Source organism: Micropterus dolomieu, linkage group LG04, assembly GCF_021292245.1.
Source record: "Micropterus dolomieu isolate WLL.071019.BEF.003 ecotype Adirondacks linkage group LG04, ASM2129224v1, whole genome shotgun sequence".
Taxonomy (NCBI): domain Eukaryota; kingdom Metazoa; phylum Chordata; class Actinopteri; order Centrarchiformes; family Centrarchidae; genus Micropterus; species Micropterus dolomieu.
Genome location: NC_060153.1, coordinates 27,717,064 through 27,733,617, shown reverse-complemented (window position 1 = coordinate 27,733,617; position 16,554 = coordinate 27,717,064). Strand labels below are relative to the sequence as shown.

The 16,554-nt window shown below is 41.3% G+C and overlaps 1 protein-coding gene across 2 annotated transcripts in view; it reads left to right on the top strand.

The window, feature by feature from the left end:
- The first annotated feature begins 8,174 nt into the window (after positions 1-8,174).
- LOC123969581 (FERM and PDZ domain-containing protein 1) overlaps positions 8,175-16,554 on the top strand; it is a 58,343-nt gene continuing 49,963 nt past the window's right edge. For both annotated transcript variants that reach the window (XM_046047123.1, XM_046047121.1), the window contains exon 1: positions 8,175-8,445. The gene's annotated coding sequence lies outside the window, so the exon portion shown is untranslated. The remainder of the gene's footprint in view (positions 8,446-16,554) is intronic.

Here is a 16,554-nt window from a genome sequence, read left to right as displayed (position 1 = left end):
TATCGTGAAGTGTTTCTTCACACCCCTATGTCCCCACCACTTTTCAACACAAAGTGATGACCTTCCTTGGATACCAGTACCTCGATAGTAAAATTGGTGCCTCCTGTGTGTGCTGGAATGCCATTGGATGTGCTAATGGGGGTCAGCATATTTGGGGTAAATTTTGCTGAACTTTGGCTGCAAAATCTGGCAGAAAATTAGGACAGTGCATGCCACTATGACTCAACTGAAGCACTCTTTGGCAGTCACACTCTCCGTTGCTCTGGGCAATGTTGCACTTACACATTTGGCTTGAAAGGATTGTAAAAGGCATTGGTATGCTTCAAACACTGCTTGTCATATTGTTGAACAGTGTTTAAGGCCCCCTCCCACCACACCTTTCCGATGTCGGAGTTGAGGGTGCTGCCTCCAACAATTTTTGCACCTTTGTGAAATATTCAGTCTGACAACCATGCCCACTTCACTCAGCGATTGGCCAGATGTGCGGAGGTGAAAACATTTGCAGGATATGAACTTCTCACTCAAGCTCTCTTTTTTGTTTGTACAACCAAAAGTGTGATTTGTACAATTCATTCAAGGGCGAACACGTAAAGCTTGGCCTTCAGACGAGGTTGGACAACACAAACTGGTTCGTTTCAAGCATACTCCGGCCTTAAGGGTTCTTCAGTAAGACACTGAATTCCTACTGTACGAGCTTCAGTGGCACAGTCACTCTCTGGAGGAGGGCAGGTAAACTATGTCTATGTTCAATTAAAACATATTGCATTGTAATGATTGGGTGATAGATTTAGCATTTAACCAAACAATCACTTGAAAAATATGAACTCCACACGCTCCACATGCTTCCTCCTCACTAATGAGCACCTTATTTCTCTTCAACCCCAAGCTTTCCCTCTGAGCCTTTATATGCTTTAACATTAAACACACCTCTCCCTTTCCTTTAGCTGTATCATCATTGCTGGCCTCCTCTACACTCTCTGTCTACTTCTCAGTATCTGCTGCCAGCTGGCTGGGAACCCAAGCTGTGCTCTGTGTTTCGGTAAATATTCTATACAGATCTTTGGCCACTTTTTTCCCTGACAATATATGCGGTGACTTCACAGCACTAATCAGATGTCCTTTGAAGCTCCACTGATCTCACTATGTAGCCGACAACAAGTAACATGCACTTTTATTACTTGCTAGACATTTTGTATTTTTCCCCTAATCCTTTCATGTTTGTCCTCAGCAACACTGTATGTGCTATGATCCATCTCTCGCTCCCTCCCTATCCCTCATCCCTCTCTCTCTTTCTATCTAATCCCAGACTAAAGGGAGTTGGACACTCATTCCAAAAGTTGGATTTGTAAATAGCTTGAACCACATCTAAGGGAGAGACAGAATTAGCAAGAAAACACCAACTCACAGCAGAGAAAGGGAGAGTGAAAAATACCATATTGTTCAATATTCAGGCCCAGAAATCCTCTAATGCAAGTCCCTTATAAGAGGTTATGGAAGTACATTTTCAAAAGGGGTTAATCCAAAATAAACCTTGGAGCATGCACACTTTACATCCTTACTTAACAATGAGTTTTGTGTGTTCTCCATTGCTCTGAAGAAATTATCAAAGGTAATTTGATCACTTTTAGTCCCATGAAGATTAATCACTAACATGAACAGTAAAAACCAAGAAGTGAAGAGGCATTCGTCCAGTGTGGAAAGAACAAAGTGGCCCATAGTGACCATTGAGCACTTTCAGACTGAAAACTGTCTCTTTCATGTGGGTGACGTGTCCTGCCCACTTCTCCAGGAGACGCCAGCAAGGCACCATGGTCCGATTAGGGAGCTGCTGGCAAACAATATCAGGGCTCAGTGCCATCTCCAGCTGCTTCCTCTCCACAAAGGCCCTCACTGGAAGTGGATTGTACTTATTTATTACTCTTTTATACGGCTGACATGAAAGACAGAACTGTTTATGTGTGTTTATTATGACTTGGGTTTGCAATGGGAAGACTACCTCAGAGAATCAAAGTTCTGGTGTGCGTTTGATGCTGGACCCAAGTGGTCTCGAATGATGGGATCAGCTGGTTTCTGGATTCATTACGTCTGCTGACATTTAGGCATGATGTAGCATGACCTCAGCTTTCCTCAGTAGCATGTGCAAGCTCTCCTCATCTCAGCAGATTTGGAAAATCCTGAAGCCTAAAGGCAAGGTGGCACACTGAGTTCACTAAACCTGAAGGTGACGACATTGCTGCACCTCCACACTCACTCTGAAAACTTGTCCATATTCCATGCGCAGCCCTTGTGGGGAATGGCAAAGCCTCACGTTTGCAGCCGATTAGGGAGAGAGATTAAGACCTGCCAGGAGAAACCGGGCCATTGTGGAGGTGTGGGTACAGGGAGAGATGGAATGAATAAAAGACGAGTTCAAACCAAATCAGGCCTGCTGGGCTTATCCACCATCAACTGCAGAGTGGTGAAGCAGAGCTTCTGATAAAGATGCAAGGAACCCAGATGAGAAGGAGGAGGAGGAAAAAAAATAAAACTCTGAACCATTAAGTTTATATTAAATATATATAGGTTTCAAGCCCACCACCATGGCCACTTTGATTCTAGAGTCATGCTGGTTTAGTTTATAGGAAAAATCTACTTAAAAAAATTTATTGTTTAATTATGTGAAATCTAAAGTATATCTTTGCTGTCTTTAACTGATGTTACAGGATAGCACTTCCCACCAGTGGGCACTATTAGCATGTAGGTTGGGTTGGGTGATGCCTTTTTTTGAACAGTTCAAGATGGACAAGGTACACACAAACATGTTTAGACTGTTGAACTACATCAGAGATGATGGACACATGGGCGGACACCGCTGTTTTTTTTAAAAAATTCTTAACAAATACTTTATACTAACTTCCCTCATTAGCTTTTCCTGTCTAGTTGAAGCCATGCTAAGCAGTGAAACCTCGTTGAGGTTGAAACGTTTGCATTCTTGGCCACTTCATGCCACATACTTCAAACATGCATCAAACGATCTGTAGCGGCCAACTGACATGCACCAATCAAACAATCGTTCGTAAGTGTTTAGCTGTACTCATTTAAATCTTAAATACTTGACATTTTAGTGAAAGGCAGTGACATTATGTGAGGTAAATTTGTAATATGTAGATAGTATTTGATATTTCAGAGGGTGTGTATAACTTTATAATGTTTGAAAATACTGGAATGACAACAGACCTGTTAAAATTGAGATCATGTGGTTTAAAATCTCTCAAAATCTCTTAATATATCCGGGCAATTCTAATTCTCCTCTCCTCATTTTGAATCAAGAGAAGCTCCACCATCTAGTGGTTATTTCTGAAACCAGCTTTCTTCAATACGTACCATCCTCATTCACAATGTAACAGTCTCCAACACAGAACATAAAATAGTTCTCATGTTGCTTCTGTGATAACACAAATAACTCCAAGCCAGTCATTTGAAGTTCATCCATATTGCGCTAATGATGCTAATAAGGGTAATGACAAAGATGGTCCTCTGTTCTCCTTTTATGTCAGCCGCAAAACAAGAACAACATCTCCCTTCCTTAGGACAGTATTGAATGGTTTTTGGCTTCAGAGGGTAGCTCAATTCACTTTGAAAATCTAGGGGGTTTTTTTATCATAAGAGAGGAGGCGACTGGAGCAATGAGAGAAAGCGAGAAAAGGATTGTTTGGAGTCAGAAACACATTTCAAAGGCTTCCCCCAAAACAGCCTGCGAAATCTGAGATGAAACCAGCTAATAAAGCGCCACACGGCAATAAATAATGCAACAAGAGGAAACAACATGAAAGATCTTTTCATCTCCATATAGAGAGGAAAAGGGAAAGGAAGCAATGAGAATGTGTATATGCTCACTGCTGTATTCAATACAATAGTTTGTGGGACTTTCCTTTGAAACTTTGAAACATTTGGTCAAGAGGAGAAATGTATTTCTCGTTTACAGTCTTGATGGTGTGCTCAATTGTTGCACTAAATGAAAAACATGAGAAAGGGAAACCACATGTTTTCATAAAGCTGGACACATGAGGAACACAGTGACCTTTGACCCTTGCCTCTGTAGCCCAAACTGGTCTTCACTCACTTTGTCTTGGTCAGATTTTCTCATTATATGTTGTTAGTGTGCTCAATTTGTTTAGTTAGTATTAGTCCTTTTCCATCAATCCATGGGGATAAAACACTCTTCTCCCTAATACTAGAAAATGCCTCTACTCCCACTGCGGCCCCTCTCCCTCCTTTAGCTGAAAGTAGAGCCAATTCTTATGACTAGGCCAAAAAAATCCCCTCGCACCCACCCGAAATTGTTCTGTCCACCAGCTAACAGCCAAGGACAGAGATCAAACCGACCACAAAGCAGGGGGGTCGAAACAAGAACAACAAAAGGGTTTCCTCTCCTAATCTCTGTTAAATTAGAGTAGACGTGCATGGCGGTGTGGGCTTCCTGGAGAGGATAAAGAGACTCGAGCAGTGACTGGAAGAGGACTGTGGTTATGATATTATTAATAAAGGCAGCATGAAGGGTGAACAAGTGCTAAAGCTGCATGTGAGACTAGCGTGTGTGTGTGTGTGTGTGTGTGTGTGTGTGTGTTTGTGAATGAAAGTGAGATACAGAGAGACAGGAAACAGCAGTACGGTTGTATAACACTGACATCGTGTGGACAGATGTGTAAACTGAGTTATTAACTTCAACTTGGATCATAAAAGGAAGTAGATTCCTGTTACATTTCCATTTTCCTGAGAGGACTGCTGTAATCAAAGTAACACAATTCACCACACAAATATAAATAGAAAGAAATCCCTTTAAAAAAAGGCAGGGGCTATTCCAGAAAATGATATGAGCCAATGGGTTTTTTTCACCTTAAGGACCCCTAAACTGACACAAATTAGACCACAGACCACCATCTGCAAAAGTTTTTTCTTGTAGATATTTTATTACAGAAAGGGTATGAAACCCACAACCAAAATAATCATATATTCTGTCATATTATGAGTGGAATTATATAATTAAAGACTTGTGGTTAATAACAAATAACAAAAGTTTTAAATGTGCCATGCTTTCTTTCAAAATACAATATCAATTGTTCTTCTGGGGGTCCATGGAACCTTTTTTGAGAACCACTGATACACACTACTTGACAAATCATTGACAAACAGTGATGCCATTATAAATCCCTTTTATCCCTATACAGTTGTGCTGATCAAAAGTTTACATACCCTTGAATGTTTGGCCTTGTTATAGACACACAAAGTGACACACACAGGTGAAAATGACAATTAAAGGTTACTTTCCCACACCTGTGGGTTTTTGAAATTGCAATTAGTGTCGGTGTATGAATAGTCAATAAGTGTGTTACCTCTCACGTGGATGCATTGAGCAAGCTAGATACTGAGCCATGGGGAGCAGAAAAGAGCTGTCAAAAGACCTGCATAACAAGGTATTGTAAAAGAATATAAAAAGATATCCAAAGCCTTGCAAATGCCAGTCAGTACTGTTCCATCACTTATTAAGAAGTGGAAAATTCTTGGATCTCTCAATACCAAGCAAGGTCAGGTAGACCAAGAAAGGTTCCAGCCAAAACTGAGAGAAGAATTCTTCTGGATACAAAGAAAAACCCACAGGTAACCTCAGGAGAATAACAGGCTGCTCTGGAAAAAGATGGTGTGGTTGCTGCAAGGAGCACAATATGACGATACTTAAACAAAGATGAGCTGCATGGACGAGTTGCCAGAAAGAAGCCTTTGCTGCGCCTATGCCACAAAAAAGTGTGGTTACAATATGCCCGACAACACGTTGACACTGCTCACAGCTTCTGGCACACTGTAATTTGTGACGAGACCAAACTAGAGCTTTATGGTCACAACCATAAGTGATATGTTTGGAGAGGGGTCAGCAAGGCCTATAGTGAACAGAATACCATCCCCACTGTGAAGCATGGTGGTAGCTCACTGATGTTTTGGGGAATGTAAGCTCTAAAGGCACGGCAAGATGATTGGAGCATGTTATCAGAAAATACTGGCAGACAATTTGCATTCACCTACACGAAAGCGGTGCATGGGACGCTCTTGGACTTTCCAGCATGATAATGACCCTAATCACAAGGCCAAGTTAACCCTCCAGTGGTTACAGCAGAAAAAGGTGGAAGTTCAGGAGTGACCATCACAGTCTTCTGACCTTAATATCATCAAGCCACTCTGGGGAGATCTCAAACACGTGGTTCATGCAAGACGACCAAAGACTTTGCATGACCTGGAGGCATTTTGCCAAGATGAATGGGCAGCTATACCACCTGCAAGAATTTGGGGCCTCATAGACAACTATTACAAAAGACATTGATGCTAAAGGTGGCAATACATAGTAAAGGGCATGGACACTTTTGAACAGGGGTCGGTTCATTTTTTGTTTTATGTTTTGTTTTATGATTGTGCCGTTCTGTTATGGCCTACAGTTCAATTTGAATCCCAAAAGAAATAAAATATGTGTTTTGCCTGCTCACTCATGTTTATGGACATGGTACATAAATTATCAATTCTTTAAGGGTATGCAAACTTTTGAGCACAACTGTATATCCTTCACTTGTAGGCTACTGTTTGGAGAAACAATCCAAACCACTAGAGATCACTAATAAACTGTGCTTAAAGGGAACTTGGTGTTTTGTTCTCTGTTTGTTTTACCTATGTGCAGCTACCCTGTATCAGGACCATCCTTACAACTCTGGGCATTCAGTGCATTGTCTGCATGGTCTTTGCATATCTGAGTCACAGTTGGTGAATTTGAATGCAGTGTGAGTGAATAACACAGCACTGGACATGTGCATGTTGGCATACACAGAAACTTCTCTGGTCAGGTAAACAAATAAAATCACAGTGTGTGATGATTTGATGAAAAACAACTTTATTTAACCATGTGAACAAAATACAAAATACAAACTAAAATAATGAACACACACACAGTGAAGAGATGGCTTTTGGGGCCCTTGGAGGTGTGAGGCCCCAGGGCAGCTTCCTCCTCTGGTAATCCAGCCTCGACTATATTACATTTGAGCATGCTGTAGTTATTGATACCTGGGAGTGGCAGTTAAATATTGACGCCAGTAGGAGGCGACAGAGGTCAATTAACAGTTTATCTATCTATGGCCCAATCCCAATCTCCACCCTAAAGCCTAAACCCTGAACCCTCACAGACTTAGTTGACTTCACCTGGTAAATGCTAAATTGCAGAGGCAGCAAGGGCCCGAAATGGTATAATGGGACAGCATCGCACTTTGCAACATGTCACATTACTTTCCCTTGACTATGCCAAAACAGTTGTGGGTTTGGGACTTTTTTATTTGGAGTGTTTTACTTTCTTCACAGCCCAGGTACTGGACGGACCGCCTTTCTGATTTGAACATGTTCCAGGCTCTTGCAGAGTAAATGATAATTTGAAAATTACCTGTGGACAAGAGGTAGTTTTCAAATAATTAATTTAGTCGTTTTTATAAAAACAGCATCATACACTAACATGTAGGCAGAACTTTTTTTTTTCTTGTAGTTACTCATCCATGTTTGGTTACCTTTTTTAACGCCGGCGTCCTCGTATATAGCGTCATAAAGCTAAGAACTTTGGGTTATTACCTCAGGCAAAGTGTGCAGAGATGCGGACTTACAGAAAGTGTGCATAAAGTCTGGGAGAGAGCCCTCCTGCACTTGACAGTTTGACAGAGGGAGCTGTCCCCACGGACAGTCCATGCGTGTGGATATCGGCTTCAGCTTATGTATCTATCCAGCTATGGTTTGTCTGTGTCACTACATTGTTTTGTCTGCTTGTAAGATAGCCTATTTAAGTTCTTAATAAAAACAAGGCCTAGGCTACTAGTAAAATAAGATTTGCTGTGATATTCGTGTTTTTCCCTTGTACTCTTCTTGAAGGGCAGGCTTCGCCTCTTGTGGGCTTCACATTCACGCGCGCGCAAATCCGCAAATGTAAAGAGAGAGAGAGAGAGAGATGCAGGTGTGTAAACAACAGAGAGCTCGCGGTGTGTCTGTTTCCTCTTGATGAAGCAAGAGACCCCCGTCATCGCCATTCATGCGCGCGCGTGCGTGTGTGTGTGTGTGTGTGTGTGTGTGTGTGTGTGTGTGAGAGAGAGAGTGGTGAGTGAGTGAGTGAGTGAGTGAGTGAGAGAAGATTATTGTCCTTTAAGCCGCGTGCGCCTCACCCGTCCTTATGTCGCGCGCTCACCTGCACTGGGACTTTGTCAAACGCAGCTTTCAAACGGGGATCTCGAGCCGTGCTCGTCGTGCTGATTTAACGCCAGGTGATATGGATTAACTGACTTCTCACTGTCTGAGGAAGGTGCGGTGTTTTTCGAAGTTGTTCCACATCCAGGACGGTCGGGACGGCTCGCCCTGCGCTCAGGAGGGGATTAGAGAGGAGATACACGCTGCTCGGTAAGGTCTTTACACCTCATTATTGTACAGCCAACTAGACTGAGTGGCAGCCACACATAAAGTGCCGAAAATAGATTCTGTAGCGTATTTGTTTCCCTTTAGTGCCTTCCTGCTAGCTAGCAAAGATGACGGTGCTGTGGCTCAACAAACGCCAGACATTTATTTGTTGGAAAGAAAACTGAAAAAAGACAAAATAATGCACAGAAGTCTGTATTATTCCAGCCAGCGCATTGTTATCCGGGTCTAACGTTACAGTTCAACAAATGGAAAAATATCAACAATCTTGGCATGTTTAGCTTTCCAATTTACCCTAATTGACAGAAGTCATTAAAACATTTATCGTTAAAGCCTTGCCGCTACTTGTAGCCTAATGTAGCCTAGGCTTAACAGAGCAGCCAGTGAACAAATAACACCTACTCTCTTCCAAAAAGTAGGCTACTCCACTTAGGAGAGGGAGACAGGTGTAAGTCACTGCCCAATTACGACTCCACCTGTTTAAATCCACATAAGTCATATGATGAAAGAGGGGTGCACATGAAGGGAGGAGATGGATTGATAAGAGGGATTTTTAAATTTAGTACTCTGAGAGATGGATTGAGTGGAAAGCACTGGGCGTGTCTGGAGGGTGGTCCTAATGCTCTAGATGTTTCGTGTCAGTCAGTTCAGTTGCACACAGACTGAGGCATTCCCTGGCTCCTTATAAAGCAAATGACTCAGTCGTTTTCCATATTCAACTGCTGCTAAAGAATTCATGATTAGACCAACAGTAGGCTACATAGTCTGTGTGAAATCAAAATGTGTTTTACTAATGCATCACTGCAACCAGGAACATGCACAAGCGCTCACACAAACAAACACACACAGACACTACAACATGCCTTTTACAGTAAGATGATGCTCCAGATATTTTTGCTGCATCATGCCTCAGCCTCCTGAAACACAGAACACTGTGTTGGTGCTATTGTAACATGCTAATAGGTGAGACAATCTGCTGCTGGGTGTCTGGCTTGACTCCCATCTGCATGTCAAGTGTATGTGCACATATCCGTGGGTGTGTATGTATCTGTGTTTAATGAAGAGACATGAATATTAAGTGAGACATGACACAGAATTGAAACAGAAGAAGAAGAATATGAGGCCGGCTGCTTTCTGAAGGCCCTACCAGGCTTTACTAATTTATGATGTTATTTTTAGGCTCAGCTACATTTTTGATGCTTCGTATTTGTCAAGTTTAATACTGAGAGAAAAGTCGGGGTGTGTCTGTCAACCTCTTTTGTACTTAACTGCGTGCATACAAACATACAGTACACACACGCCTGCACACATTCAGACATACAAATGATGTGTGGAGATACCTGAAAGGCCCTATGGCACTGCATTATTAATAATGATAATAAAGGTAACTGGTATAGCACTTTCCAAAACCAACGTTAAAAAAACAGCTTGACATGAAACTACGCCGGCATACAGTCCACTCAGACACAAGTACACTGTTCAGCTTTATTTCCTGATGTAACCATCTTCCACAACTCTTTCCTCACCGTCAGAGCTTTACACCCAATGGTAAAAACGCTAGGGCTGCAGCTAACGATGATTTTAGTACTCAAAGCTTCTATAGAATATTTCAAGGATTCATTGATGAATCGTTTAAGACGTACTGTTGCTTGGCGGCAGCAGCACCCCCCCCCCCCCAACAGTAACGGGATCAGCTGTGTACGATGATGGAATATAGCTATTTATTCGTCCTTTCGGAAATTCATAGTGTGTCATGCAGACCAATAACATCAACAGACCAACAACCAGACAACTGCTTTACCAACACCAACATCACCCGAGTGCTATACAAGTTATACTAAATACTAAGGTGTGCAGCTCCCTGACACTCAGTTACTGTGACGTTACAACCCAAACTCACGGCCCAACCAGGAGAACAACAACCGTGTATACATTTTCAGCTGAGGACTGCAGTTTACTTTGGCTAGCCTTCAACTCAACAATCAATCAAAGAATCATGCAAAGAATTTGCATCGATGCATTTTAGTAATCGATGAATTGTTTAAACCTTAAAAGACGCAGAGTTAGATTTAGTTATTTCTCCAAAACCAAAGTATTAAACTTTAAACTTGCTTTTCGTAGGTTACTTTGTTATACCGGATAAATCCCTTTTTAAAAGCGTTTGAAAACATTTCAGGATGTGAAAGCGTCAACAAATTAGAGGTAAAAGAGCCCTCCCAGGAAGCAAAAATTTGTTCTGGCACAGAACATTTTCATCTTTGCCTGACTTATTCTCACAGTGGTGAATCAAAGCTTAGGATGAATTGCCCGAATGAGGTCTAAAAGGTTTTAGGTCAACCCTAATCTCCTTTGCCATATAGACAGCACTTTCAGCCAGTTTGGCGTCAATCTGAAACTCCTGATTAAAGGGTTTTGCTGCAACTGCAGAAATAGTTTTTAAGCGCTTTTAGTATAGTAGGCCCATCAGAAGCAATTCATCAGTTCTTAGTGGACATAGACGGCCTGTTGATTCAGTAAACTTTCTTTTACTTCAGAGTTTACTTTCATACATTGTGACATGTTTCAGAGGGGCTATAGGAAATTCTAGGCTACCTACAGCTTGAAGAACTGAAGGAAAACTGAAGCCACCAACTCACTCGTTGCTGGCTTCATCAAGCCCTGATTTGCTACATAGCCTGTCCTAAATATATAGCTGAGACACTGAGGGATAGCTCCCGCAGTGGAAAAGGTATTGCCAAATCTCTACTGGTGGACACATTTCTACTGTCGCATGATATATACTGTCATATCGTCCAACCCTACCCCACATTGACCCATGTAATTTAGTATTGTATAACCATGTGTATCTAAGGAACCCCTCCTTGTCCAGGGATATGTTAAAATGTTTTCCTTTCCCCCATTCTAGCTCTGCCTTTGAATATATGTAAAGACAGGTGGGACCAATTACTTGTAGAAAAAAAATCTGGTTGCTGTTCACTTGTCTTTCTGTACTTAAGCCCAAAGTATCTACAGCAGTGGTTGGCAATAGGTGGCCCGCGGTCCAGATATTATTGCTGGCGGGCCGGTTCTGATAGCAGAAAAATAAAAAATCAATAAATTGAGAAAGGCTGGTGCTGAAATAGATCTCAGTCATGACAGCAACAGTTACTCACATACTTCCTCTTAAGTGATTGTGCCTCTAAAATAAAAGTGCAAGAACGTCTTTTGCAGCAATGCGTCATGTCGAGTTTATTAAGAGCTTTTACTTTGAAGAGATCTGAAGGACAATTCAAAAGAGTCTCTGGCGTGCTTGATACGCCTCTGAAAAAAACGTCAGGAAACGTGTGATTGGATTCCCCTGAATATTCTCAGGGAAATGAAAATAAGTGTCCATAGGTTTAAAAGTGTCCTTTTATTCAATTTGTTTAACAAGGGTGGGAAAAAAATATCCGCAATAAGATGGAATAGATCTCACAACCTTCCCATCGGGAGTCCCGCACTCTACCAACTAAGCTTAACGTGCACATAGTTTGATATGGTTTGACTTTATTCTGGCCCGCCATAACGGCTTGGTTGATCTACAGCATTATTTCTAAAACCCAATGTCCACTAGATGCTGCTATGTTGTGTTCCTGCTCCATCGTAGGTACTGGAGACGATCCGCTATACCAGCCGTGCACTGTTCCACCTGCGATTCCGTTTTTAGTGGCAGGTGTGCTGCGTGTGAAGGGGGCTTGTTCAAGACGTAGCCTATCAAAACAAAACCAAGTAATGAATGACATCTGCACTGGTGTGTTCCCTGTCGCTTTACCTGGTCTGTGCTTGTAAAATATCCACCGTGTCTGCGTCTTGTAACGTAGTAGATAACAACTCTGTTTCTCTGCAAAATGCTAAAATGGGTCGCCAAATATACCCGGTCTGCCAAGTAAAGCCTATGTGTGGGAAACGGATCAATGATTCAACGATGAGTCGTTTACGAAGTACTTTTGCTTGGCTGCCTTTTCTGTGGTCCGCTGGCAGAACACCGGGTGCTTTCTGATCAGGTGCCGTCGTGCTGTTGCCAACAATCAATCATGATTTCAGTTAAATGCTGAAGTTGCTGTTGTTGGTAGGCTACATAAGTTTCATTTTACGGACGGTAACATTTGGTGTTTTCTTTAGCTTGAAAAAAATCCCATACTTTGGACACTTTATTCTTTGTCCCTCGCTATTTTCTCTCTCTTCCTCCACTTTGCAAACAGCGCCATCATAATCACAGTACAGTAATAAATGTCCGTGCGAAACAGTGTGCTGTATAGTTATATGGATTAAACGCATCAATGCAAAGAACTTGCGTCGATGCATTTTAGTAATCGATTTAATTGATGAATTGTTTCAGCCCTAAACATATGTTTGCTGTTTCCCCACTGCTGAAAAGTGAAGGCGGTTAGTGCTAGCTAGCATCTCCTGGAGCTGACTCTGGTCTGGAAGCTGAGCAGGGCTGGAGAGAGCGGAGTCACATGAATACACAGGCAGTAGTAGGTTTTTAAGGGGAAATATTAACAGGATTAAATAACCGACAAGGGAATATTACGTCGGTTAAAGGCTCTGAATTTCGGTTTCAATAACTTTTCAATTAATTGTCCAGCCAAACTAACAGTGTTGGGGGTAACGCGTTACATAGTAAGTAATTACTGTAATCAGATTACTTTTGTCTGTAACGCAGTAATGTAACAAATTACTGTTGATAACTTCAGTAATCACATTAGTTACTCATAATAAAATCATCGCGTTACTGGTTCTTGAACTATCCACATAACGGGAGGAGAGAAAAATGCTTGTGCTGACTCCGAGGAGGAACAGGTTGTCTGACAAACGATTTTAGAGACTCTTGCCCACGGTACGAACTATGGGGGAGCCAGGGGGCTCCCCTTAATAAGACATGAGCTCCCCTAAAAGCATGATTTGTGATATTTTGGGGGGTCTCTAAAACATTGACAGCTTGCTTTATTGACATTAATCTCTATATTTCTCTATCATCATGGGTCATGTAGAGCGTCAGACTTGATCCAGCCAGAGGGAACAATAATCGACCGTCCGCAGTGGGCCAGTCGCTCCGTGATCTCCTATCCCTGGTCCCACCCCACTCCCTCTCCGGTATGGGTTGTGTTGCTAGTACGACCGACACGCAATGATCCATGCAGTACTGCAGCTGGGGGTCTCCACAACGCCACGCAACTTTCTAAATTCTTCCCTGTCACGAGGAAAAGAAATAAATGTTTCCAATTAAATGTCCAAATAAAGTTTTAAGCATTACAGTAGGCTACTGTACTCTAGCCTTGTTCTTCACTTGACAAATGTTGGGCTGATATTCACAACTTTGTTGTCAGCTTTGTAGTATTAAAGAGAGATCCTGTGTATGTTCTCATTATAATAAGGATTTGTGTTGATCTGGGCATATATGAGGTGTACCTTTTTTATGTTGTTATTGTGCATCACAGGTTATGATGCAGTAATCCAAAAGTAATGTAACTAGTAGTGTAACTAGTTACTTTCAGCAGTGAGCAATCTAGTAAAGTAAGGCATTACTTTAAAAAAAGTAACTAGTAATGTGTAATCAATTACCCTTTTTCAAAATAGCAGCCCCACTGATGTGTAAGACTAACTAATGGGTAAGACTTGATGCTTAAGATGTCTGTTTCTCTCTTTGTCTGTCTCAGTACTTACATGGATTTCTCACTAACAGGATGTAACTAACTGAAGATTCATGATCTGAAGCTGTTCTTTACTGTAATCAGTGAACAAGTGCAATTGTGAATTCAATAAATAGAAACAGGGTTTGCAACACTGGATGCACATGAATAAAAATGACGGCACCAGTGTTACCTTGTATCTTATTTTCATATTTGCCAAAAACACCATTTACCTTATTGATGGACTGGAGTCAAAGATAAATGTGTTCTTTGAATCAAAGCCAACCTTCTGCTCCCTCAGACTCATTATAAATTGCAATGAAATATGAATCAACTAATGAGGGAGATGCAACATATCATCTAAACCTTCATCCTATCTGGCACCACACATAAAAACCAAACTTCTTCTGAAATCTCTCTAAACTTTGTCATGTGTGAAATAACTAATAATTTAAATCTAGATTACACGTACTGTAATGCACCTGTTAGCATGTGTGACTGAAGAGATGCACAAACACATATGCACACTTAAACTGCAAGCTACCCACTGCCTATGTCAATTAAATGATTTACCTGCAAAGGTCATTAGGTTACAGGGATTGTTTGTGTGTCTTGTGTCTGACTGCGACTTGAGCTACTAATTGGATGGTGTCCCCTATCTGCCACCCTTACAGCAGGGCTATTGTGGCTCTACTGGAATCTTCCTTTGGGTCAAAAGGGGAACAGACGGGAAAGAAAAAAAATACATGAAAGATGTGTAACAAAGCATGTAACATTTGCCCATAACATTGCTCATACGGTACATTTCCAAGTTTTGTAGTATAAATTATTTATTACATAATATTCTGCTACAGTTTACATACAACTCTTACATTTGTTGTCAGATCTCCTTCTTCTTTGGCAGAAAACGGGTGCCAATCAAGTGATGTGTTTTCATTCTTGGCAAAAGCAAAAGGTTGCAATAGCTACAATGGGTTTGTAGAGATTTAAAGCAAGTAAAACCAAAATCTGGGGGGGGGGGGGGGTTGGCTGTTATTCAGTCAGACATAAACAGGCCCAAGAATTACGGTGGCCCGTAGGTTTCAAGCCTAATACAAAAGCCATAACACGAATACAAACGCCACAACACGATTACAAAAGCCACAACACGAACAAAAAAGCCACAACACGATTACAAAAGCCACAACACGAACAAAAAAGCCACAACACGATTACAAAAGCCACAACACGAACAAAAAAGCCACAACACGATTACAAAAGCCACAACACAAATACAAAAGCTACAATACGATTACAAAAGCCACAACACGAACAAAAAAGCCACAACACGATTACAAAAGCCACAACACGAACAAAAAAGCCACAACACGATTACAAAAGCCACAACACGATTACAAAAGCCACAACACGAACAAAAAAGCCACAACACGATTACAAAAGCCACAACACAAATACAAAAGCTACAACACGATTACAAAAGCCACAACACAAATTCAAAAACCACAACGGAAATACAAACGCCACAACACGATTACAAAAGCCACACCACAAATTCAAAAACCACAACGGAAATACAAACACCACAACATGAATACAAAAAGCCACAACGGAAGTGAACCACAATGGAAGTTGACAACGAAAGAGACGCTTAGACTCCGTGGAACACAGCTACACAGTAGTACAGCGGCAGTGTAGCAAAGCAAAGGTAAAAGTAAATAAATAATACTGGCTACAGCTAGCCTTATTTTACTACTGCCTTTATTTTCAAGTCAGTATCTTGATATGGAAGCCCACATTCTGGCTGATTAGAGGTCCGTGCATCCAGAACAACTAAAAATCTCATTTATAAAACTGTAAGTAGAAAAGGCTCCTAAAGGTTGCGTATGTACAACAAAAAATTCTGATTTATAAAACCGTGCCCACGCACATCCTACGCAGATTTCCCTGTATAAATCACAATTACGGCTGTTCGGTATGACAAAAAATTCATATCCCGATATAACTTGGGTCATTTCATACCCCAATAACGATACACTTTTTGTAAATTGACTTTAAAATTCTATTGATCACTTTTAAAGCTCTTCATGGCCTCTCGCCTTGTTATATTTCTGACCTTTTAGTCCCATACGCACCAGCACGTACCTTGAGATCCTCGGGCAGAGGTCTGTTGTCTGTTCCAGAGTCTCGACTGAAAACTAAAGGGGACAGAGCGTTTGCTGTCAGGGCCCCGAGGCTCTGGAACAGCCTGCCCAAGGAAATCAGGTCGGCTGAGTCAGTGAACTCTTAAGTCCCTTCTTAAAACATACTTTTATAGGAGAGCCTTTCCCGATCTTATTTGACTTTATTTTATCCCTTTTATTTTATTGTATTTTACTAATTTTATATTTATCTTAAACGTGTATTTTAGTCTTTTCAATGTTTTTCATGCTTTTATCTTGTATTG